Source organism: Ornithodoros turicata, chromosome 1, assembly GCF_037126465.1.
Source record: "Ornithodoros turicata isolate Travis chromosome 1, ASM3712646v1, whole genome shotgun sequence".
NCBI lineage: Eukaryota > Metazoa > Arthropoda > Arachnida > Ixodida > Argasidae > Ornithodoros > Ornithodoros turicata.
This window is the reverse complement of record NC_088201.1, coordinates 178,715,182-178,740,222: the sequence shown is the minus strand read 5'-3', so window position 1 is coordinate 178,740,222 and position 25,041 is coordinate 178,715,182. Positions and strand designations below refer to the sequence as shown.

Below are 25,041 nucleotides of genomic sequence, written 5' to 3'. Positions count from 1 at the left end.
GTATCCTGAGATAGAGATTCAGAACAGGAAGAAGACGGTTGAGCGCATCTAAACTTTAATGAGACGAGACTTCCATGCAGAAGGCTGCACTTCTTAAGGTCTAACATGAAGTTACACAACCCCAGAATATATAAAACATGTTATAAGGTAGGGAGGGTTCGTACACACATAAACATAAATATACAAACATATATAATAAAATTAAAAGGGGGTAAAACTCCATCACTTTCAAGCCGGCAAGGGACGAGTTGACAAGACACTGCAGCACTGTTTTCCTGAATGTGTCACCCGTGAATGCTTTTTGTGCCAAGTACTTATCTGGCCGCCGTGGTCCTTCATGTATTATGCTACACAACTCATCCCTTGTCTGTTTGAAACTGATGGAATCGTACCCCCTTTTCATTATATTATATAAGTTCGTATTTTTATTTGCATGTTTGTACCAACTCTCGCTGTACTTGCTCCCTACCTCACAACGTGTCTTATATATTCTGGAATTTTGCAACTCGATGTTAGACCTGAAGAAGTGCAGCCTTCTATGCGAAAGTTTTGTGTCATTAGACGCTCTCAACCGTGTTCTCTCTGTTCCGCGATATCATTATAAAGTAAACATGACTATCCATTTCTTGTCGTTAATTTTTTTCTGCAGTGGTGAGCAGCCCTAAGGGTACATTCAAGAAAGGGAGTCTCTTTGGGATGACGTAGAGTCCCTAAATAAGCTACGCTTCAGTTTATCGACACTGAGGCAAAATGGCGCCAATGTTGTTTCCGTTTGACCTCCAGCGCCATCCGTGGAGCGGTCTTCGAATTGTTGGATTCTTCCACGGCCGAACTTCATCTTCATCTATTTCTATTGCCAAAGTAAAGGCGGGGCTGGAGGTCAACGGAAACAACACGGCGGCTCGAACTCGCTACTTTTGTCTCAGTGACGGTACTCTGAAGCATAGCTTATTTAGTGACCCTACGTGTATGTGGCCTGCTAGCTCAGTTTGTTAGAGCGCTGTGCTAATAACGCGGAGGCCCCAGGTACGATGCCTGTGCAGGCCATTAAGGCGGGCAGGCAATGTATTAAGGTATTAAGTTTTCTCTTTAGCCGTTTTCTAGTGCCCTCGGTGTTGCAACAGTGTGACGTACCTGTACTTGTGTGTACTCGTGTGTATTTGTTAATAAAAGGTGGAAAAGAAAAAGAAGTGGCCTTAAAAAGTGGACATTAGGACACATGCTTCGACCTGGAAAAGATCTCTCAATGTTTCAGCGAGCTTCCGTGTGCAATGTTTTTCTGGCCGCTAAGCTGATTTACCTCTTGCAAATCCTGCAATTCTCCCGCAAAATCATACATCGTTGTCATCGCATATTTGCCACCACAATATGGTGTTCAACGTTCGAAAGGATGCGAAGACAAAACCTGTTCAAGAAAGTCAAGGACGGTGGACTAGGCTTACAGCATCTCTACATCAAGCAACTCGTCATGAGACTGTTTTTTTATAGACCCGATTCTGGAAAGCATCAAGCGGGCCCTTGCGTACAACTACATTCCCGATATATATGTTGGGCTTCACGAAGAAAGTCTACGCTTAAGCGGTTTCTACAAAGAGGTTGTCGAGAGCCTAAACTTCTTGAAGGCTAGATTCAGCTTAGAGTACCTCTTTTCTGTCGCCAAGAAAACGTTGGTAGCTCATCTTCTCGATGTGCTCTTTCCTGTGCCCATCTACCGTCAAATCCCCTCCGGATGGCACGGCACGGATGTATTGCGCAGAGTCAAGAAGATGCCGGTCAAGCCCAACATGAAGTCATTTTTCTTTAAATTACACACGTCCACACTGCCCGTGAAAGCTTGGCTTCAACAGAAGGGATTCTATGTTCCGTGGTCCGTGAATTGCAGATTTTGCAATACGCCCGAGACTGTCGATCACCTTTTTCTGGACTGCGCAGAAGCTTTATTCTTTTGGGATGACTTACAGTTCAAAGTCCTTAAGCGCTGTCTTTCGCTTAATCCTCATACTATCCGTTTCCTCCCATTACGCCCCGGTGAAAATGTGAGATACGATATCGTTCTCCTTGTTGCATTGTACTGTTTGTGGAAGCTTCGTATGGCCGATAGGAACGAAGAGCCCTTGTGTTCTCCTATGAAATATTTCAGAGCCGAACTACTGCAGGTAAAGTTAGCTTGTACTCAGCTCTTAGGAGTGCCTGAGTGGTTAGATACAGTCTGCGAAAGGCTGTATGTTTTGTAGAAGTTGTGTTATTGACGTGTCCGGTATAGAGGAGAAACACCGTATTCTCTCCCTGTGATTGTGTTGTATTGTGTATGGTATTGAGTCGTATGTGACTCAGAGTAGTAAGCTCTGAAAAATAAGGCTTAGTTGCTTAGCTCAGTTGGTTAGAGCGCCGTGCTAATAACGCGGAGGCCACAGGTACGATCCATGTGCAGGCCATCTGAATCTACATTTTTCTTCGAATGTTTTTCACGATTCGCGTTATTTTACGCGCGCCTCGTCCTCAGGGCAGCTACATCTTTGCTGGTGTATGTGGTGTGGTGTGCCACACCGATTGCGCTTGGAGTTTCAGTCCGGCAAGGTTGTCCTTTATCGCCTTTACTTTTCGATTTGTACTTAGAACCGTTGTGTAGACACGTAATCTGTCAGTATGACGTTAATGGGCTTTCAGCTGGGTGGTGTTGAAGTTAAAGTTGTGGCGTATGCAGATGACGTTGCGTTCTTGGTGAAAGATAAGAGAAGTGTCGAAAAAATAATGGAGCAGGTCGACTTGTTTTGTGCAGCTTCTGGAGCTCAAGTAAACAAAGAGAAGTCTTTAGGAGTATGGTGTGGGCTTTGGGGTTCAACTCCAGAAATATTTTGTGACAGGGTGTCGAACCGAAACGTTTTTCGTTCCGGTTTTCGTTCCGGTTATATCATAAACGATCCGGTACCGGTTCTGCTCCGGAGCTAAAAAATAACGCTTCATACCGGTTTTTAACCGGTTCTGCTTCTGCTGGGAATATTCATCCCTGCAACAAAAAATCAATGTTACAAAATGTAAACCCGTTTATTTCGCATACATGGTATTTAATATTAATAGACAGCTGTGAAATTGGTAGCTCCTGGTTCCTGTAGGTTACTGTCTGTTCAAATGGGCTTTCTCCTTTCTTGAAGCGCATGCGACAAACGGACTTGTTTGTCGTGATGTCATACGTAAAGTACTTTCTTGCTGGGTTGGAGCAATCCCGTCCCATCCGTCTGTTGCTACTGTCTAGCCAGCAAGCACCACCGCACGAGTACGACGCAAATCGAGGAACACCTTCACTCGCAAACGCGCTCGACGCCTCCGTTTCATTTTCTTCGTGTCCTGTCCACAAAAGAGTTGCCACTTCGCACGGGCTTGCCCTCGCGTATACGTAAATGTATTCAACTTAGCTGCTCTCAAACAAGGGACGCGTTGCGCGACATTACCGATAAAGAAGCCGTTATGCAGCCCCCTTGGGTCGCTGTTTAGTTGAGGAGAGTTTGGGGGGATAATATTAAAACGAACACTACGGCACATTGCGAGAGAGTCACATGTACCTCTAAGTCTGTGTGCGTGCGCGAACGATAAACCATTACAAAGGGAGCCTAAGGGTCATAGTATACGTACATACATTCCACCGTAACCGTAACCCTGGTATAGTATTCATGACATGACTTCAGAGCACACGACGTCTGTTTCATTAGCCTATCCGTAGTTCAAACTAGCGAAGTTTTTTCTTGTACCGAAAACCGTTAAATATATTTTTCAGTTTCCCTCCTGAGCGAAAAAAACGTATACGGTTTCGATTCCGTTCCGGTTCGCACCAAAATAGCGGGTTTTTTCGGTTTTCGGTTCCGGTTTTCGGTTCGCTCCGACACCCTGTTTTGTGATATCAAGTGGCAGACGAGCAACCCGGACTACCTGGGGGTGCCATTACACGCAAGTAGAAACACAAACAGGATGTGGTCAGAAAGAATTGATAAGATGAAAAAGCATGCATTCACTTGGAGAGGCAAGGAACTGTCAATATTCCAGCGGGCTTCAGTTTGCAATGTGTTTTAGGTGGCGAAAATGGTATACATTTTGCAAGTACTTCAGTGTTCCCGTAAAATCGTACATGCATGCCATCGCGTGTTTGCCACCACGATATGGTGCTCAACATTTGAAAGAATGCGCCGAGAAAACCTTTTCAAGAAAGTCAAGGATGGAGGTTTAGGTCTACAGCACTTGTTTGTAAAGCAGCTAATTATGAGACTCTGGTTTTATAGGCAGTCTGTGCACCCCCTATTAGACGCCGTGAAGAGAGCAGTAGCCTACAACTATATGCCTGATATATATGTTGGCTTCCACGAACAAAGCCTGCAGTTGACAGGGTTTTATCAGGAGGTCGTGGACTGCATCAACTTTCTAAAAGTCAGGTTTACCCCAGATTACCTCTTTTCGGTTTCAAAGAAAGTGTTGGCAGCCCATTTGATATATACCTTGTTTCCCGTGCCAATTTACAGGCAAATTCCGTCTGAGCGGCCTGGAGCGGACGTTTTACACAGGGTCAAACGCATGCACATAAAGCCGAATATGAAAACATTCTTTTTCAAGCTTCAGACATCAACGCTCTCTGTGAAAGCACGCGGTTGGAACAGAAAGGCACATATGTTCCATGGTCTGCCAACGGCAGGTTTTGCAAAGTCCCTGAAACTGTTGACCACAAATTTCTTGATTGTACGGAAGCACAGTTTTTCTGGGACGACATACAGATTAAAGTACTGAATAAACGCCCCTCTCTGAACCCACATACAATCAGATTCCTACCCTTACATCCGAATGAAGATATACGCTACGATATTATCATGTTGATAGCTATGTATTGCTTGTGGAAGCTGCGTATGGCAGACAGAAATGAAGAGCCATTGGCGTCACCCATGCAGTATTTTAAAGTAGAAATAACGCAGCTGAAGCTATGCTGCATGCATTTGGAAGCACCACCGTGGTTAGAGCATCTGTGTGAATCGCTGTCCTCGATGTAAATTGTTACTCTCTGTGTGTGACATGCTTAACCTGTGTGTAGTGTACCATGTATTTTTGTATCCTGTGTGTATGTAAATTATTATTCTCTGTGTGACCTGTGTAACCTGTGTGTTTTTTTTATCCTGTGTATTTGGATGCTACGGTGTGCATCATTCATTCATCATACATCACTCATTAACAATGTACAGTCATAGCTTATTTTAATGTTTGTAAATAAACGTTATAACCTGGTGGAAAAAAAAAGCCTGCTAGCATTCGCATTCTACCCGTTCACTTTTCGGACCACCTCTGTGTTTCAATCAAGTTTCCGGAACCTAGTAGGGCCCCTCGTCTGACTTCGTACGTTCTGTGGAAGCTGAATAACTCTCTTTTGTCCAGGAAAAGTCTGGTTGGCAAAATAAAGGATATGCTGACGTCAGCACGCAAGCGGACTGATGCCGTAGTTGCATGGGAAGAATTCAAGTGCGAGCTTAAGTGGGAGGCTATTGGTGTCGGAGTAACTATTGCCCATGAAGCTCGACAGCACTTGCGTGCTTTGGAGGCGGACCTTTATCAACTCTTACAGCTGGAAGCACATTATCCAGGTGCCTATTCTGACGATATAAGTCAGGTGAAGCGAGACATCAGTGATTTGATGCATGCGAGGTATAGCGGTGCTGCCGTGCGAGCCCGCGCTCGTACGTTAGTTGACAGTGAGCGTCCTACCAAGTACTATGTTGCTGCAGAAACCCGCCATGCAGTGGAGAATCACATTTCCTCTGTCCGAGTTGGCAGCGAAACAGTGTCCTCATCAGCAGATATCTTAGCTGCGTTCTTCCATTATTTTTCCGGGATATTTGGGCAGCAGGTGCCGTTGCAGAACGTACCACTAGCACGCTCACTGCTTGCCTTATTGCCGCAAGTCCCACAGGATGTAGCGGATACGGTGAGCGGCCCCATCACAGTTGATGAAGTAGTCGCAGCCATTTCCACTCTACAGGCAGGGAAGGCCCCCGGTCCTGATGGGTTGACGCCCGAGTTTTACAAATGCTGTAAAGACTCGGTGGCGCCAATATTGTCTACCGTATTTAATACTGCCTTCTCTTGTGGCTTGCTACCACAGTCATTTACACGTACGCGTACGGTTCTTATTCCCAAGAAACTTGATGCAGAATCTCGTGTGCTACTAAGCAACTACCGCCCCATAACATTGGCGAACGTGGATTACAAAATACTTGCGAAGGTTCTCACTGCCCGCTTTCAGGAGCTAATGCCCTATGTTGTTGGTGAACATCAGACTTACAGAATGAAGGGGCGTACAATATTCACAAACGCGCATGTGGCGCGATCGGTGGTCGATTGTTGCAACTTCTTCGGGCTATCAGCGGCATTAGTTCAGTTGGACCTCGAAAAGGCATTTGACCGAGTGAGTCACGCCTTCCTTTTTTGGCTACTTCGTCGCGTGAACGTGGGACGTGTACTGCTCAAGTGGGTGCGATTGTGCTATCGGGGCGTCACCACACAGTTCCAAGTCAATGGAAGCCTTTCGGACCCTATGCCTGTGAGGTCTTCAGTGCGACAGGGATGCCCGCTCTCCCCCCTCCTCTTTGCCCTTTACATTGAGCCGCTGTGCCGATCGGTTTTGGCAGACCCGTATGTTCGCGGTTTTCGTAGGCACGCATTCGAAGTTAAAGTTCTTGCTTATGCAGATGATGTAACGTTGTTCTGCGGAACAGTTGGCAGCATCCATCGTGCGATATGTCATGTGCGAAGGTTTTGTGATGCTAGTGGCGCTCGCATTAGCTGGCCTAAATGCAGTGGATCCTGGCTAGGGCGGTGGGATTCCACGCCGAGCTTTATGGCAAGCTTGTCATGGTCTACGCAAGCTCCCAAATACTTGGGAATTGACCTCAACTGTTCAAGACGCTCACGGTCGTTTTGGACTTCTTTCTTGAGTCGCCTGCGTTACCTGGTGGCAACCCGGAAACCTTTGGACTTTTCCATTTTCGGTCGTGCATATGTGGCAAATACATTTCTTGCTTCTCGCATAAGTTATTACCTGCAAGTACTCCCGTGCGCAAGAACACATATTAATCGAGTCCAGCGGGTCATTTGCACCTTTATATGGGGTTCGTCGTATGAACCAATGGGACGTGGAAATCTGTTCCGGCCCGTCAAACTCGGGGGGTTGGGATTGTCCTGCCTTTTCGTTCGTCAGTTGGTTTGGCGCGTGTGCTTTGTACGCGACCAGCTACACCCTTTCCTCCAGCACTGCACTGCTGCCATCCTTCGTGATGAGCTACCGGAACTCTTACTGTCGACAGTATTTGACACGCCTATGGTTGTTTGGGGCTTCTACAAAGAGGTAGCAGCCTCGTTCAGATTCCTCCTGGCAAGGTTCCCTAGAGAGTTCATCTTTGAAACGACTCGGAAACGCCTCTATCACGCTCTTCTGGATTCGCTTTTTCCGCCTCCAATGTACCGTACGATGTTTGCACCCCAGCCTGGTGGTGATGTTCTCTTGCGTGTACGGCGCATGCTAGTGCGTCCAAAGGTGAAGACTTTCTTCTATCGGTTACACACTGGAACGCTACCGCTTCGTGCGTGGCTGCGCGACACAGGGTTTTGGGTTCCATGGAATAATTTCAATTGCCGCCTTTGTCCGGAAGAGGAAAACATTGAGAACGCTTTTCTCTATTGTCGAGACGCCATCTTCTTTTGGGACGTTTTCCAGCGCGCATTCAAAAGGGACATCTACTTAAATTCCCGTGCTATACGCTTCCTTCCTGTCAGGCCTGGATGCGATTTGCCTCTGGACATCCTACTCCTGTTGGAGTTGTACGCACTGTGGGTAGCTCGACGAATATATGACGCAAATGAGCCACCGGTCGGCTCCTGGCCCATATTCCGTCGCATGGTGTTTTCGTTAGCGCACTTTTTAGTGTTCACATCCGCTGACGAAACTGCGCACACCTGGCTGAACGTCATTAATCTCTTACGAACGGGCCCCGTAGACTACTAATTTTTCTTACCAGTCAGTCCTTCATGTCTTCATGCTCCTACTTCTTCTACGTGTCCTTATTATACTAAGCTTACCTTTCCTTGTTCATGCGAGGTTTTGTGTTTGTAACGTTTCGCGACGTTTGGGTTGTTGTGGAGTTTGCTTTTGTATTGCCGTATTATGTTAATGTGCAGCAGTTTTCAATGAGTTGTACATAATGTAAATATTGTTATTCATTCACTCATGTCATTCTTGTACGTAGCGCCATGAACCATAATAAACGGTGAAAGAAAAAAAAAAAAGCCTGCTAGCTCAGTTGGTTAGAGCGCCGTGCTAATAACGCGGAGGCCACAGGTTCGATCCCTGTGCAGGTCATTTGAATTCTCAATTACCTTTGAATTCCCAATTACCTTTGAATGGCTTTTCATAATTTGCGTTATTTTACGCGCGCCTCGTCTTCAGAGCGACTACATCCCTACCGGTGCACGTGGCGTGCTAGCTCAGTTGGTTAGAGCGCCGTGCTAATAACGCGGAGGCCACAGGTTCGATTCCTGTGCAGGCCATTTGAATTCTCATTTTCCTTTGAATGGCTTTTCATAATTTGCGTTATTTTACGCGCGCTTCGTCTTCAGAACGACTACATCTGTACCGGTGCACGTGGACTGCTAGCTCAGTTGGTTAGAGCGCCGTGCTAATAACGCGAAGGCCACAGGTTCGATCCCTGTGCAGGCCATTTGAATTCTCATTTACCTTTGAACGGCTTTTTAACGGCAGCAGAACGGCAGCAGCAGACAAACCATGGGTTGGAACACATAAAACAGTCGGCACAGATGGCAGTAGTGGTGTCTGTTATGTGTGTTCTAACCAGCCTTTGTCTGCTGCTGCATGCAGTAATATTGCATTCGAAGTGAGTTCATGTCTGTGTAGTTTGTTTCATCCTCGTTGTCTTTTTACACTGTTGTCATGCAAGCAGGGATCAGTACCTAAACTGAACTGGAATAAATTTAAGCAGTTACCAGTTCGCGAAACGATTCAGACTTAATGCACGTTGTGAGAGATCGGAAGTAAGATTTACACAGCGGATTGAGCCGTGTTGCCAAACAAATTCGAAACTGAAACTGAACAAAACAAAACTGCAACTGTGCGAGGTATTTGCTCCTCGCAGCTATTGCGTTCACTCAGTTTTTGGGGTTGTACTTTTTGCAGTTATAGGCTTCCTTATGCGCGATTTTTGTCATCCAGCAGCCCATGTTTTCATTTTGTGCTCTAAAACTAACGGCCATTCTCGCAGGGACCGGACTCACGACAAGACGAGTATGTATTGTCATTAAGTAAGAGAGCTACTATGGAGGTAGCCCCTTTTACACCGTCTCTATCTTGTTGTATTGTTGATTGATTAGATGAGTCACAGAATTTGTGCGCCCATCTTACATACCAGATAACAACGCTCCAAATGTATAGTGTTTTGTTGACTTTATGATCTATGAGATCTATGCATTGGCATCGTAGCGGGCAACGCTCCAAACAGTGCATTTTAAGAAAAAATCTTCTTAGGAACAGCACCGCAAGCGATACTGCCCGGCAACTATTTTATAGGCCGCGCGTTCAGAGGCAGAGGAGTGTATTCTCATCAAACAAGAGAACTATATGTATTGGCACTGGAGCGGAAGACCAGCCACACAGACTGGCTCCCTCTAACGTTTCACATGGACTAAACTAAGACGACGACTCTAGAGAGAGTGTATTGGCATCAAATGGAAGGCCGGCCACAGGGGCAGGCTTTTTGTAGCATCTCAAACAGACTCGAACAACATTCTGAATACCAACTCTCGCAGAGCGACTAACGCTGTTCAGAGATTGCTATACGTGTCCGTTTCGCCATGCAACAGTCCATGACACTGGAAAGCTGCAAGTGGGAGAACAACACGAGGATGTGGACACCTCATAGGTTAACATGGAACTTGCCATTGTCCACCCTGAAGAGGATGTCAGAGGTCATCCAGCGACGGTGAAACTCAACTGCACCAAGCATCGCACGCTCCCTGCAAAGAACTTTGCGAATACCGGCGTTAACTAGCCGAATCACCTCCTGCACACTGCGGCTCTCCTGCGCGTGCACTCGTCGACAGCGTGCAATCCACACTTGGTAGTTGATTTCGACCACCAAGAGCACAAAATGCCGCCTATCCCGCTGCGAGACAGGGAGGGGGTACAGACCACGAACTGTGCTCCACTCAACATCCGTCAGGTTATAGAGGCCTGCCACACGATGCCACAGGGCACCCGGCAACAGACATAAACTGAAAGCATGTTCTGCTGACTCCCTGTACTCGCAGAAGGGACAACCGGGTGACGTTATACCAAAATGACGTATGTATTGGCAAAATGACGACTATAGAAGACAGAGCAGAGGGTTAGACCTAACGCTAGAGAGACAACAACATAAATCGCAATGTAGCGTATTACACGGAGCTTGAACTATACATGTGACGGTGTGGTAAATAATCGCAGTCATTAATTCTGACGTGTTTGTATCGGGTCTAGTCCATCATATATCAGGTGACAGTGGATTTCCGAGTATATTAATCTTCTACCTCAATATCTTCAAGATGTGCGACACTTCTACTTTGTCCCCAGATCAGACGAAAACTTCCTTGCAGTTGTAGTTGGCAGTCGCATTTCGTTGGTCATATGGTAGACTGGTTGCTGCAAGTCCCTGGCCAGTCCCTGAGCAGGATGTAACGGGGTGTATATGGTGAGTGAACATAGGAAGTATATATATAGTATGGCACCGTAGCATTACACCTGAAATATAGAATTGTCACACGCAGTGTTACTGTGAACCATTGCTGTGTTGGCAACAATAACAACAAAAGTACATTTGTGTTGTTTGAGAATCGTAAGGATGTGCTTGTTTTTAGCCCATGGCAATTTGCTTAAAATTCACTTTCCTGAACCGGTTCGAACCAATATTTTGTACTGCTGCGGAGCTGAACCCGAACCAAACCAATATGCCTGAACCTGAACCCAAACCGAACCGAAAAAGGTAGCGGTTCCGACCCCAGACATGTACGTATCTTACGTATCGTATTTGAAACACAGTAATTTCAATACTTTTTGCAGTATTTTGTATCTTTTGAAATGTATCTTGTAATCTAATTTAAATACTTTTTAAAATCATTTTCTACTCAGTATTTCAATTACTTTCATTATTCTGGCTCATAGTCTCGTGAGGATTTTTTCCCCCCGAAGTGTTCTGACGTTTCCCTTTTTCTCATACTACCGATGACAGGTCAGGGTAGGGCAGTCCAGAGATGACCTCACCATTTTTGTTCTCTCTGCGTGTACAGAGTACCAGGACGCATGTTCATCCTCCTGCACTCTTAAAAATGAACTTCACCACATAGCACGCTCCTAGCCAACCACCATCCCGAATGACAACGTTCTTGCCCCTGATTTGTTGAAAACGGGAGGAGGAGCCTATTTTGTGCCGTGCATAATGGCCACAAAATAGGCTCCTCCTCCCGTTTTCAACAAATCTAGGGCGAGAACGTTGTCATTCGGGGTGATGGTTGGCTAGGAGCGTGCTATGTGGTGAAGTTCATTTTTAAGAGTGTGGATGTTCTATACTCATGCGTGGAATGGGATCCCCTACAACCCTCCTGTGACACAGAAACAAAGCGGGACTTGTACCTCTGGCCAGTTTCCATGCAAGAAGTGGCTCTCAGGTCGATGGTCTAACCGCTTCTGGAATTCGGTGAATTCCGGACCTGCTTTTCGGATATGCCATTGACCTGAGTGCTGACCACCTTCAGCTTTGAAAGATACCATATAGGGAGACGATTTCTGAGGGTTGTTTTCAGTCACTGTTGGCTGCGCGCGTGATCTCGTCTCAGGATGGAGCCCCACACGAAGGCTGCGCCTTTACTTCCTCGGCCTTATCCGAGGCCCTATTTCGAATGCGTTGCCGAAACAGAGACTAACGGCTATAAAGGCTATCGTGGTGTCTGTTCTTTATGCCGAGCACGAAAGTATCTCGTGAGTAGCTTAATTACGTTTTCAAGTATTTAGTATTATTCCTAAGTAATTTGTACTGTATTTCAAATACATTTTCGCTGATGTACTCTGTATCTTATTTCCATAGATTGAGAAGTTACCCGTCAAAAAGAACTCGTTACAAGTTAAGTTACCGTGTGCAAAATGTAACTAAGTTAATAACGAAGTTCTTCAGCCTGAAATGTAACTCGCAGTTACTGAGTTACCTCACTTACCTCACACTTAAAAAAAGAACAAGTTACTTCCAAGTTACTTCGGAGCAGGTGCAGCGCGCGTGAGCAGTTGAATTAGACCTTGAGTTGCCTGCTGAGGAGTGCAACACGCTTAGATCGTTTTCGTTTATGTCCAACAATAGACCTCTCCCTGTTTGCAAACAAATGACGTCATAGTGCTCGACAGCGCGAAATTTGGTAGAATTGAACTACGCTCGAAGCTAGATGTGAAGAAGGTCGCGCCCGAAAGCCACGGTCTTGAAGGGATTACGATATGGTCCCTTAAAGGGACGTGACACTCGGTCCTACATTTCTTTCAATGGGAGGCGCGAACAAGTGCCCGTTCGTGGAACCCGGCCCTCTCCTTCCGATTTGTTTCGGTTTCAGTCTGTCTACCAATGTCATGATGACGTTTGTCTGGTAGGGGTCTATTCGAACGCTTTGCATCTTACTCCCTGTGGGCTCACAATGGTTCAGCCTCATTTCAATGGTAGCCGTTCTTACTGCCTCAATAAAATATTGTCATTGATTGAATATCACGTTTTATGGCAAAAAATGCCATGAAGGAACCGGAGAGAAAGCAAGAAAATATGTGGACGTGAGTGAAAATCGAGTTAAAAGTACATTGGAACTTAACTTAAGTTACTTTGGCAAAGTTACCTGAAAAAGGAACGAGTTCCTCTGAAAGTTACCACGGCGCAAAAGTACCGAGTTAAGTTACAAGTTACCAAAAAAAGGAACTTACTTACAGTAACGAGTTACTTGTAACGAGTTATCTCGAACTCTGCTTATTTCAAATACTTTTTTGCGGTATTTTGTACATGTCTGCCGATCCCTGCATGCAAGTGAACGTCATCAGTATTCTGCATTGATGGTGGACACGAAAGGCTGGAAAAGATGGACAAGCCAGAAAGCAGTCATGGGAGAATGTTTTTTTTTCTTGTTTTCTGTCGCCCATGAAACCCTGAGGATTTACGTATGAATCTCATTTTGCAGGAATGATAAAATTTTTTACAGCAGAAGGCTAGGAGCTTTAATGATATGCGTGTACTACTGCATGCAATGTTCTTATAGATTGCAATGAACTTTGCAAACAGTACCGTGTGTTTATTCCAACATACTGGCACTAAGCTGAGAGGGCACCAATACAAACCATACAGCCATGTACATACTTTGAAAATCACGGCTATTTTTATAGGATCACGTTAATTTCAGCACTTGAAGTGTACATTTCTGTGCAGTGCAGATCTTCAAAAGTAAAGCTTTTGGTGACCAGATATATCACAGCACTGGAGTTTCATTGTTGCGACAAATTTGTCAAATAATTTTACCGTATGCTATTCCTTCATAGTACATCAGAACGATGGACATATACACCCCATCGGTTCATCTCACATCGGCCTAGATTGTCCCCAGGGGTATTTATGCAAGATGGGAAAAACCACCTTATGGCTTTGGATGCTCTGTAGCGTGATATGGGATTAAACATGTTTCACTTGAGATATCTGATCTCTATCGAATTCTGTATTGCTTCAGGTAGGTCCTACATCGCCTGTATGGTAAGACTACGCATGGCACCATGATGGCCCTATACAGGGTGTCCCAGAAAACGTTTCATTGAATTATAATAAAAAAACTACACCACCTAGAGTCATGCGGTCAACAACAACAATAAATGAAGAAGTGATGATGACATGGGGTCATGCGGTCAACGGTATTTGTTCTTACTGGGTTTTTGCCACCTCCTCATGTGAATGTCGTGTAACGTAAGTTTAATTATGTAAATTTTTGCGAGCTTAAGTTGGAAATTTGCCTAGTAAAGGTGACTTTTTTACCCCACCACTGTGAAGAGCGTGTCTAATTTACTCAAATTAATGGTAATTGACAGGGATATTCAGGAGCTATCCCATCGGAACAAATAGCCGAACATCATGCTCTACGGAGGTCGCACAGAATAGCGCACGATGAATTTTTCAGCGCAGTCTGTGTCAGTCCGACGAAAGGAGGTTGGAAACCCAGCCCACCCCGGCATCGCAGAAAGAGATAACGCAGGCATGGCTTATCACGTCCGACTTTCGCTGGGATAATGCTTTCCCTCTCCCAATTTTAAGAGCTGCTACTTTTCTTACTATCACTCTGTGGGCTGGCTTCGGAACCTCCTTTCGTCAGACTGCGAGCGATTGCGTTCAGAAAGACATCGCGCGTTATGGTCCGGTGCTCCGAAAAGCATGATATTCGTCTATTTTTTCCGATGGGATAGCTCGTGAATATCACTGCCAATTATCATGAATTTGAGTGAATTCGGCACGCCCTTCATATTGGTGGGGTAAAAAAGTGACCTTCCCTTGGCAAATTTCTGAGTTCAGTTCGCAAATATTTGCATAATTAAACTTGGGGTACATGACATTAACTTTACAAGGTGGCAAAAACCTAATAAGAACAAATGCCGCTGACCGCATGATTGTAGGTGGCGTAGTTTTTTTTTAATTATAATTCAATGACACGTTTTCTGGGACACCCTGTATATCAAGGCATGGAAGTTCAAAACGTCATCCGTGTGACCGTATACAGGTGTTTTTCAATATGGTCTACAATTAGCCAGCTATTAGACATAAAAAATTAGACGTCTACTGTACGTTAAGAAGTTATACACCACGCCAAAATATATACGCCAAAAATTAGATGTCTACTGTGCAATGTCTGAGCGATGTCTAGTAGACGGCTTTCTGTAGAGGTCTAAATAACGTATATTGGCTGTTAGACGTCTATAAGACATCTACACTTAGCCTCAAAGTTTCGTCCTAGACATGTTTAGACGTCTACTATCCCACCATGTGCTGCCTGGGTATGTACGTAATGATGACGTTGGTCGACGTATCGAAATCGAAACAGCGCGGGTGGCCGTTGCCCAAAACCGCATTCCTTCGCGCAGGTCACAGGTGGCGCCTTAGTTGTAGTGGTACACACAAATGAGGTCACGTTTTTGTTATCATGGCGTCTTGTCTCTTTTGTGTCTTCATGGGGCTGTTCGGCTGGGCTAGAGGGCGCTCCTGTTCAAGGCAGTCCAGAGCCATATATTAAAAGGGAGTCTGGCCATTTGGAGGAGTCACAAAAAGAGGCCCGACCTGTCAATCACAGTTTCGCTCCTCTGATTGGTTTGCGTTTTACCAAGGGGGTCGCCATGACACCATACTGCCACCCAAAATGGCGACGAAAACAAACACAGTGAAGCGGGGATTTCATGACAAAAAAGTTTCACAGACTAACCTGATTTTACGCTGCAAATGTACATCGTAATATAAATTTCTCGGAAATCAGTTTCAACTTATGCTCATCCATCAATATCTAACTGAAAATAATACGTTTTGTCGCCGGTGTTAGGCCTAGTGAACACGGCGATCACAACGAAATCATAACAAAAACGGCGCTGTGCTGTACAATCTTATTTTTAACAGCTGGATTTCATGGATATAAACATTCTTGCCTCTTATATTCCAACTATTCATGTATATTTGTTTAAAAATCATACCGACAACAGAATGTGTCCCAGCAGGTGGTTCTGCCGGCAGCGGTACAACGACAGAAGCAGACGACAATTCCCGACGTGCCTTACGCTCCCTAGGTGGCGCTTATCAAATTTGCACCAACAATCCATTACTTTTGCAGATTGCGAGAGGTATCTATTTCAATCCCATCCAATCCACTTGCCACCCAAAATGGCGCTGCCCACGTTGGATAGGGGGGCAAATAGTGAGTATACGCTGATTGATAGCGCCCCATATTTCAAGACTTCATTGGTCGGAAAGCTGAAAAAGTGGGTGGAGCTTCAGGTATAGGCATGACCCATTAATGGCCAGACTCCCTTTTAATATACGGCTTTGAGGCAGTCCAGAGACGTATATAGAGAGAGTGGCCATCTTTTGATATTTTGCCGCTTCACGGGAGGAGCCTGTTTTGCCGTCAGAGACGCCGTTGCACCGCCCAAAAGGCCTCAATCCAAGCGAAATCCGCTTATCTGCTACCAGATTGGCGTCATTTTGGTGCAGTCCACCAACTAGTCGACAGGTGCTTTTGTCGCGCTCAATGTAATGAACCACAATCGCCGGCTTATAACCCACAGGTGCCTGTGGTAAGGGGGGCTTTGTTACCAAATGGACCATTTCCATATTCGCGTCGCCCCTGGCGGCGGAATGTCGATGATGTGCGTCCTGGGCCGTCTTCTAAGGGAAATGTGCCGAAATATGTCTGAAAGCGTATCAGGAAAACAGAACTTCACTGCGTAGCACGCTGTCCACCAACCATTGCCAAGAACGATGGGGTTATTGCTTCTGATTCCAAAAGAGAGGGGGATTGTTTCTCCACCGTAAGTTGTAAACACGGAAACCGTGAACAGATGCGGGCTTCCACGCGTGGGAAAATATTCTCGGACAGGCTTGAAATACACTCTTAAAAATGAACCTCACCACATAGCACGCTCCTAGCCAATCATCACCCCGAATGACAACGTTCTCGCCCTAGATTTGTTGAAAACGGGAGGAGTAGACTATTTTGTGCCGTGCATAATGGCACAAAATAGGCTCCTCCTCCCGTTTTCAACAAATCAGGGGCGAGAACGTTGTCATTCGGGATGATGGTTGGCTAGGAGCGTGCTATGTGGTGAAGTTCATTTCTAAGAGTGTACGAGTAAAATGTGACTCCCACACTCTTTAAAATGAACTTCACCGCATAGCACGCTCCTAGCCAACCATCATCTCGAATGATATCGTTATCTGCCCTGATTTGTTGGAAACGGGGGCGTACGCCTTTTTTGTGACACTTAAGGCTGATCCACACTGCTGCGTTTACGGCTGCGCTTGCGTGTTACGTCAGCGGACAACGAATCACTGCAACGGAATGTCTTTTAAGATAGAACGAAGGTACACGTAAGAAGCCGTACGCAGCCGTAAACGCTGCAATGTGAACCAGCCTGTATGCTGTTCATAATTGTCACAAAAAAGGCGTGCGCCTCCCGTTTTCAACAAATCAGACCAGATAACGATATTATTCAAGATAATGGTTGGCTAGGAGCGTGCTACGCGGTGAAGTTCATTTTTAAGAATGTAGGTGTCGTAGATCTACACACTTGAAAATGAACTTCACCGCATAGCACGCTCCTAGCCAACCATAATCTCGAATGATGTTCTTATCTGCCCTGATTTGTTGAAAACGGGAGGCGTGCGCCTTTTTCGTGACACTTATGGTGTTCATAATTGTCACAAAACGGGCGTACGACTCCCGTTTTCAACAAATCAGGGCAGCTAACGATATCATTCGAGATTATGGTTGGCTAAGAGCGTGCTATGGGGTGAAGTTCATTTCTAAGAGTATACTAGCTCTGAGCGAAACCTGACTGAAGAATAAAGCCTGGATGCATACAGTTGCATATCTCCGGTTTCAAATGTTTTACTCGCGTTTACGAAGACGGTGTAACAGCGAAGGTGTTGGAGCAATGATTTATGGAACGAATGCAGCGAGCACTATAGACCATACCTTTCAGTAGGCTCTAAAAACTGAACTTCCCCGCATAGCACGCTCTGTGCCAACCATTGCCACGAATGATAGGGTTATCGCTAGAGATGCGTGCAGGTATGAAAATTGGTACCCGCACCGCACCACACCAGCGGAGGCACAACCAGTATCCGCACCCGCATCCGCAACATTGTCATTGGCTCAACCCGCATCCGCACCCGCACATCCCGACGCCTATGCGCACACCCGCCGATATACCAGCAGCCCAAAGCGTACACATATTTCAGTTATGCCGTATGGTTGTGACGGCACGAAATGATTTATTGATGCTGAGGACACTGTCCGTCAGTGAGCCACTTTTCCGACGCGTACGCTGTGGCAACGGCTGACCTAGTTTCCAGCTTACCGTAATGCGAAGTGTTCCAGTCTTGGTGTCGAAAGATAGCCAAAGATAACCATATGTGGCAAACAACAACTTGGAAGGAAAGTAATTTTGGGTCAAATGTTCGCCATGAATGGGATCATACACCAAAATCCGACTGGTTGGGCTTGCGGGTATTGCTAGTATACCTGCGTAATCCGCAGAGGTAGTTCGGGTCTACCCGCACCTTACCCGCAACCCGCGATGACACGGAAATGTGTGCCCGCAAAGAACAAACTTGCGCGGCACACTCATCTTTAGTTATCGCTTCTGATTCGAAGAGAGAGGAAGGCGTCAGAAAATTATGTCCTACGGATGTCTGTCGGATATACTTTCACGGAGATTCGGATATCCGCAAAATAATGAAATTCCTCCAGCGGATATACTACGGAGATCCACTTGGCCGGGCTTCGAACTTCGTACGAACGACCACTTTGTGGACATAACCAGGAGATACGGATGTAAACAGGAGCTCTCTCGGATGCAGCGTGTATTTCGAGCGAGTGTTACTTTTTTACTTTTTGGAAGTCAGTATACGCTTTGTAGTAAAATCTACAGCGTGTTTCCTTAGGCCGTTTTACTTTCTGTTGCTCCGCTTTGCTTCTCATGAGGGAAAGTCAGCGCGGCGTTTCAAAAAGCAAAAAAGAGAAAAGAAATCAAACGAAAAAGAAACAGCAACAAGAGATTGGGCCACTGAGCCGAAAAGCTTTGGAAATGAAGTTGCATTCACTTCCAAACAGGAAGTTGCAGGGAGGATGCTGCAGCTGGAGGAGGCTGCAAACAGTTGCAGGGAGGATGTATGGGGAAGGTGCGGTTAGCCTGCTCTGAAATGGCGGCTTGGGGCACCCAGGGGAGGGAGAAGAGGGCAGGGTGAAAGAGGGAGGGGAGAGATGATGGTGACTGAGGAGAGGGAGGGGTGTGCAGTCCCTCTTATTATGGCAGTCCAAGAGGACTACCCACCACAGAAATATGTGAGCATTCCTCTCAGTAGTCTTCATTGGGATGCTTCCTGTACCACGGTAACCGCCAGGATTATTTGCGAAGTTACCCCATGTTCTTCTCGCGAGCTTCTACACATTCGAGAGCCTTGTTCGCCTTGTGAGTCGAAATGAAGGGTGAGATGTCTGAGTTTAATTCGATTTCGCGCACAAACAACCCTGAAATGAGGAATTGTTTTGCGTATTAAGTCGGTGTAGAGGTAATGTCTCTGTTTCTAACTCATGTAGTTCGACAAAGTCAGTGGGGACAGCCCGGGGACAGTCAGTCCGGGACATGGAAAGTTAAATTTCTCGAGTGCTGTATCGTCCCGCGTTTCACTCTCTCTTGAAATACATGATCCGTACAGCATCCAATCACGGAGCTGACAATCCGTGAAACACCCGCAACAAGACCCCTTGCGGATATACGGCTACCCCTCCACAAATATCCGAGGAGAGTCCCACGGAGGTAAGTTTTCGGATATCAACATTGGAATGTATTTCGGACGTCCGTAGGAGGCGGTGTTCTGTCCGGGGTACGCCTTTTTATCCCAATTATCATGTATCCAAATTGACACAAAAAGGCGTACACACCCTCTCTTCTCCAAATCAGAACTGATAACCCTATCATTCGTGGCAATCGTTGGCGCAGACCATGATATGCGGTGAAGTTCAGTTTTGAGAGTGCAGTCAGTAGTCGGCTCTTTTATGAGCGTTACATTCGCTCATTGCTTACACAAAACCGAGCTACGACTTGTCACGTTTTCATGACGGTTTCGGAAGGAAGAAATATGGGAGTCAGATGGGAACACAGACATCCGAACAATAGTTTAGATAAGTCTTTGCGCCTGAGATTATTGACTTTGGAACACTTGACTGTGAATGAGAACTAACCTCATGAGAGACCTGTCTCGAGCAGAATACAACTGCATAAAATGCAAAAACCAATTGGAACGACTCCCGGTGGATCCTGCGTATAGGTATGGTCATTTTGGGAGATTTGAAAGAATGCAGTCGCGACATCTCATACTCCTCCTATGAGCACTCGATGTCTAGGAATTTCTTCCGGCTATATTTGTAGAATATGTAACTGAAAATTGAAGATTGAAGGGGCATTAAAATGCAAAAACGGCTTGTTGTCAAATGAGGGTCCGTGTTTCAATAAGTATAGTGCAATCAAAATTAGTTCACACAGCGCTACCGATTAGAAGAAAAACGCGATGAAAACAGAGCCGTCTTTGGCGGCAACAAACGGGATCCCCTGGATCCAAAGATCGGCGGCATCCAATGAGACAGTAGAGAAGCGCGCGAATGCCTATCGTGTGCGTGTGGATCAGGAACGGACCAGCTCCGGTGGCGCAGCGGTAACGCGTGCGCTTGGAGACTGGGAGGTCCGCGGTTCGAATCCGCGGGCCGGCTGTGTCGTCTGGGGTTTTTCCTGGGTTTCCCTCAGATGTGTAATAGGCGTATGCCGGCACAGTTCCCCTGAAGTCGGCCCATGGACGCAGCTATCCTCCCCCCGAGCGGATTCCGCTCGGTCTTCCACTTCACCCTTTCCTCTCCTCCTCTCCACCACCTTTCCCTTCCCGAGAAACATGCCGCCTAATCAGGCAGGCAGACCTCTCGGGTTCCTCCCAACGACACTCCTCCTCCCTCCTATTCCTCGATCAGGAACGGCGCCGGTCCTGGTGTTTCGAACATGCGCGGCATGATGCGAATTACTGCATTTTTAAATACCGATTTACTGAATTGTAGAAAACAACAGTTATGACAATTTTTCCAGTTGACAACTATTACCTTAACATCCTTCGGAGAGTGACACCAGTCCGCTTCGTAACTCGCAAAATGTTTTCGCCCGGACACGTGACACGCGCGTCCAAGCGCGCAGCATGGGCTAGAAGCACACAATGTATACCGATGCACGAGCTGAAGCCACGTTCACTGCTTAGTGTCGAAGCAAGAAAGAGTCCTATATAATTCTGATTGTAGCTTCGTAACGGAATCAAAGTTTTGAATTATGACAACAAATGCCAACTTAACATAGCGTGTAACATGATGTGAAGTAAACTTGTTTTTGCATTTTAGTTCCTCTTTGAAGAAGATTAAGAATTATAAAATAAGCGAGTGCATAATACACATTACTCATAATTTTCACGTACTATGCAGCACCAGACATAGGTCTGTTTATAACAGCATGGCGTAGACGCGGGCAAGTTGGTGGACGAAATTTATGATGAAAGAAGCCTGAGCGTGGGGCACGAAGAAGATACAAAGCCCGCACAGCTCAAGTTTATAAGCTTGCAGAATCACACAGCTATCCGTTTGGGTTTGAATGTAAAAAAAAAAAAAGTCAGTGGCGATTTAGGGATAAATGCGAGAGAAATGCGTAAGCCAAAAAGCGCCTTTTCCCGTCCATACTTGACTTCCGGGTACTCACTTCCGGTCTAAACCCAACTTCCGGTTGTCCGCTTCCCCTCTATACCTTCCGACTTCCGATATTCACTTCCGGTTCAACTCGACTTCTATAGTTGTCCACCTCCTGTCTACACTCTTAAAAATGAACTTCACCGCATAGCACGTTCCTAGCCAACTATCATCTCGAAAGATATCGTTATCTGCCCTGATTTGCTGAAAACTGGGGGCGTACGCCATTTTTGTGACAATTATGAACAGCATAAGTGTCACAAAAAAGGCGTACGCCTACCGTTTTGAACAAATCAGGGCACATAGCGATATCATTCGAGTTGATGGTTGGCTAGGAGCATGCTATGCGGTGAAGTTCATTTTTAAGAGTGTATACTTGACTGCTGCTCGACACTTTCAATTGCTATATGCATGTCCATTTAATTAACCTTTAATTAGCCTTAATAATTTTCATTACCCTTTAATTAACGAAGGTAACCGCAGGTTACCTGAGGTAATCTCGAATTTCATTTAATTCCCTTTATTCACTTTAATTATGTTTACTTGCTTTAGTTACTCTCAGTTCCCCCTTTAATTGACGTTCATTACGTTTAGCGACATTTGATTACCTCCTGTAACCTGCGCTTAGCTGCGGTAATCCTTAATTTCATTTTTATCTTTCTCTTACATATAACTTTCATTAATTTCCTTCAAGCTCAGCTTTCTTGCTTTAATTGCTTTTAGGCTTTAATTACCTGTAATTACCTTCAATTACTCATACCTCATACACTTAATTACCTTCGACTACGTCAATTTAAAATTATTTATCTCCATTTACCCTCTTATATCCCCTTTGCATGTCCACTTAGTGAGGCTTCACCATCTCACACACGGACACACACACACGCATACATACATACAACTTTTTCCATTTTGACACTGCTAATGCTACCGTATTAAAAGGAAAAACGGACATGATACAGGCATATTCTGGTGTTCCTTGAGCATTTTGCATGGTACATGGAGCATGGTGCATTTTGTAACCGTAAAGAGGTCCAGGCTTTCGTTTCTTCTCTTTTTTCCCCCGCGCCCCAGGCTGTACATTCTGAGATATTGCACGGAAACAAGTGAAAGGTCGTGCACGGCGCATGCAATCACCTTATTCGCCTGGCGAGTCTACTTTTAAACGTTTCCGCCTCGTACCACCACGGGAGAAAAGCGGCGTTAGTGCCGCCTTGCGAAAGACCAGCCGAACGTCCCTAATTGGCGTCCCTGGTCCGTCTAAAAGTCAATATCATAATCCTGCGCTGAATGTAGTTTGTGATTACGCCTTAGTTTGGGCTTGCTTAGACACCACGTGCGCTCCAAGGGAGCCCCTCAGGCCCCTGTAGAGGGAAGAGCCCGGTAGCCATCTTTAGGAGGGGCTACCGAAAAGACGGGACTGTCGGTAGAATGGAACAAAGCAAGGCCATACAACTAACGATATGTAAGGAATTACATAAAAATCTTACATCATTTAAACTTGGCTTTCTGGTGTCTTATTTGACTTTTTTTTTTTTTGCTATAGTGGTTCCAGTTTACCAAGTTGGCGGACGGTTGTAACGTCTGACATCATTTGATTGTAAACAGGGAGAGGTCTATTGCGCACCAGAGATGAACCGGATGCTAAGTGCACACTCGAAAAACTGATGATGGTGGTGCTTGTGGTGACGAAAACCGGTTTGCTGTTGTTGGCCTCACTTATGTGGGCTGCGGTATGACTGTAGCTAGGATGAGGTGGGATGGTGATGTGATAACAGACGAAGGAATGATGACGACCGAAAGTTAAGATCTAGGGCAGTCACAGCCACACTCTTAAAAATGAACTTCACCACATAGCACGCTCCTAGCCAACCATAATCTCGAATGATATCGTTATCTGCCCTGATTTGTTGAAAACGGGAGGCGTACGCCTTTCCTGTGACAATTATGAACAGCATAAGTGTCACAAAAAAGGCGTACGCCTCCCGTTTTCAACAAATCAGGGCAGATAACCATATCATTCGAGATTATGGTTCGCTAAGAGCGTGCTATGCGGTGAAGTTCATTTTTAAGAGTGTAGGATGAGGTGAGATGATGATGTGATAACAGATGAAGGAATGATGACGACCGAAAGTTTAGATCTAGGGCAGTCACTGCCAGAGTTGGTGAAAACTCCGAGCAGTACTCATAGCCTTTGAGCGAGGCCGGATTCTCGGAGAAAGCAGACGAGGCCGCGATTTTTCTTCTTTTTGTTTGCAAACTGAAGAGCAAACTGAAGTTCTGCCACAAATGATATGGTTATCACTTCTGTTTCGAGGAGAGAGTAGGGCGTACGCTTTTTTGTGTCAATTATTACATATCCAAATTGACACAAAAAGGCGTACGTACGGCCCTCTCTGTCTTTGAATAAGGGGTCTTAATCGCTTCATCATCGTCACGGTCTTTACGAGCTAACGAGTGGCGGAAGTTGAAAAAAGGCGGACGGGAAATTAAAAAAGATGGGCACGTGACACATTGCGCGTGACGTATACCACGCCCTTCACGTATCGCGCGAAGAGCGCCGTGCACGTGTTTTATCAGGTGCCCTTCTCGACGAGTGCTCTCCGCCCCTCGTTAGACCGTAACGCGTGCAAGCGATAACCCTATCATTCGTTGCAATAGTGGCGCAGAACGTGCTATGTGGTGAAGTCCACTTTTTAGAGCGCAGGAGACGTAGCAAAACACCGAAACCCTTTTGAGTCCTCCACGGAAGCTCTGCACGCGGACGTCTCCTTCAACGTAACATGAAACACTCACTTGGAAAATATACCATCTGCAGTTCAGACAGCAGCTGGCTTTGACTGCATATCCGGGGGCATTCGTTTCCGATTGCTTGTCGGGTTGGATTCGTCGATGAGTCAGTTTTGTAAGTCGAATCTTGGTTTCATCTAGGATTAAATGAATCGAATGGCGCTGCATGTGATGACTGCACTCTTAAAAATAAACTTCACCGCATAGCACGCTCCAAGCCAACAATAAACTCGAATTATATCGCTATGTGCCCTGATTTGTTCAAAACGGTAGGCGTACGCCTTTTTTGTGACACTTATGCTGTTCATAATTGTTACATAAATGGCGTACGCCTCCAGTTTTCAGCAAATCAGGACAGATAACGATATCATTCGAGATGATGGTTGGCTAGGAGCGTGCTATGCGGTGAAGTTCATTTCTAAGAGTGTGCGCGTAAAAACGACGAAGCCTCTGAAGAGAACGTAAAGCGCATATACAGGGTGTTCGAGAAAACGTGCCATTGAATTTCAAATTAAAAATAGGCCATCTAGAATTATTTGCGGTCAACGGCATTTGTTCTTGCTAGGTTTTTGCCGCCTCCTGATGTGAATGTCATGTAAAGTAAGTTTAATTACGTAAATTTTTGAGAACTAAACTCGGAAATTT

The 25,041-nt window shown here is 45.7% G+C and overlaps 3 non-coding genes across 3 annotated transcripts; all 3 read left to right on the top strand.

The window, feature by feature from the left end:
- Positions 1-8,309: 8,309 nt before the first annotated feature.
- Positions 8,310-8,383, top strand: Trnai-aau (transfer RNA isoleucine (anticodon AAU)). Its single transcript has one exon. It is a non-coding gene; the product is annotated as a tRNA-Ile (tRNA).
- Positions 8,384-8,497: 114 nt separating this feature from the next.
- On the top strand, positions 8,498-8,571 carry Trnai-aau (transfer RNA isoleucine (anticodon AAU)). The gene has a single exon. It is a non-coding gene; the product is annotated as a tRNA-Ile (tRNA).
- Positions 8,572-8,667: 96 nt separating this feature from the next.
- Trnai-aau (transfer RNA isoleucine (anticodon AAU)) lies at positions 8,668-8,741 on the top strand. Its single transcript has one exon. It is a non-coding gene; the product is annotated as a tRNA-Ile (tRNA).
- Positions 8,742-25,041: the final 16,300 nt, after the last annotated feature.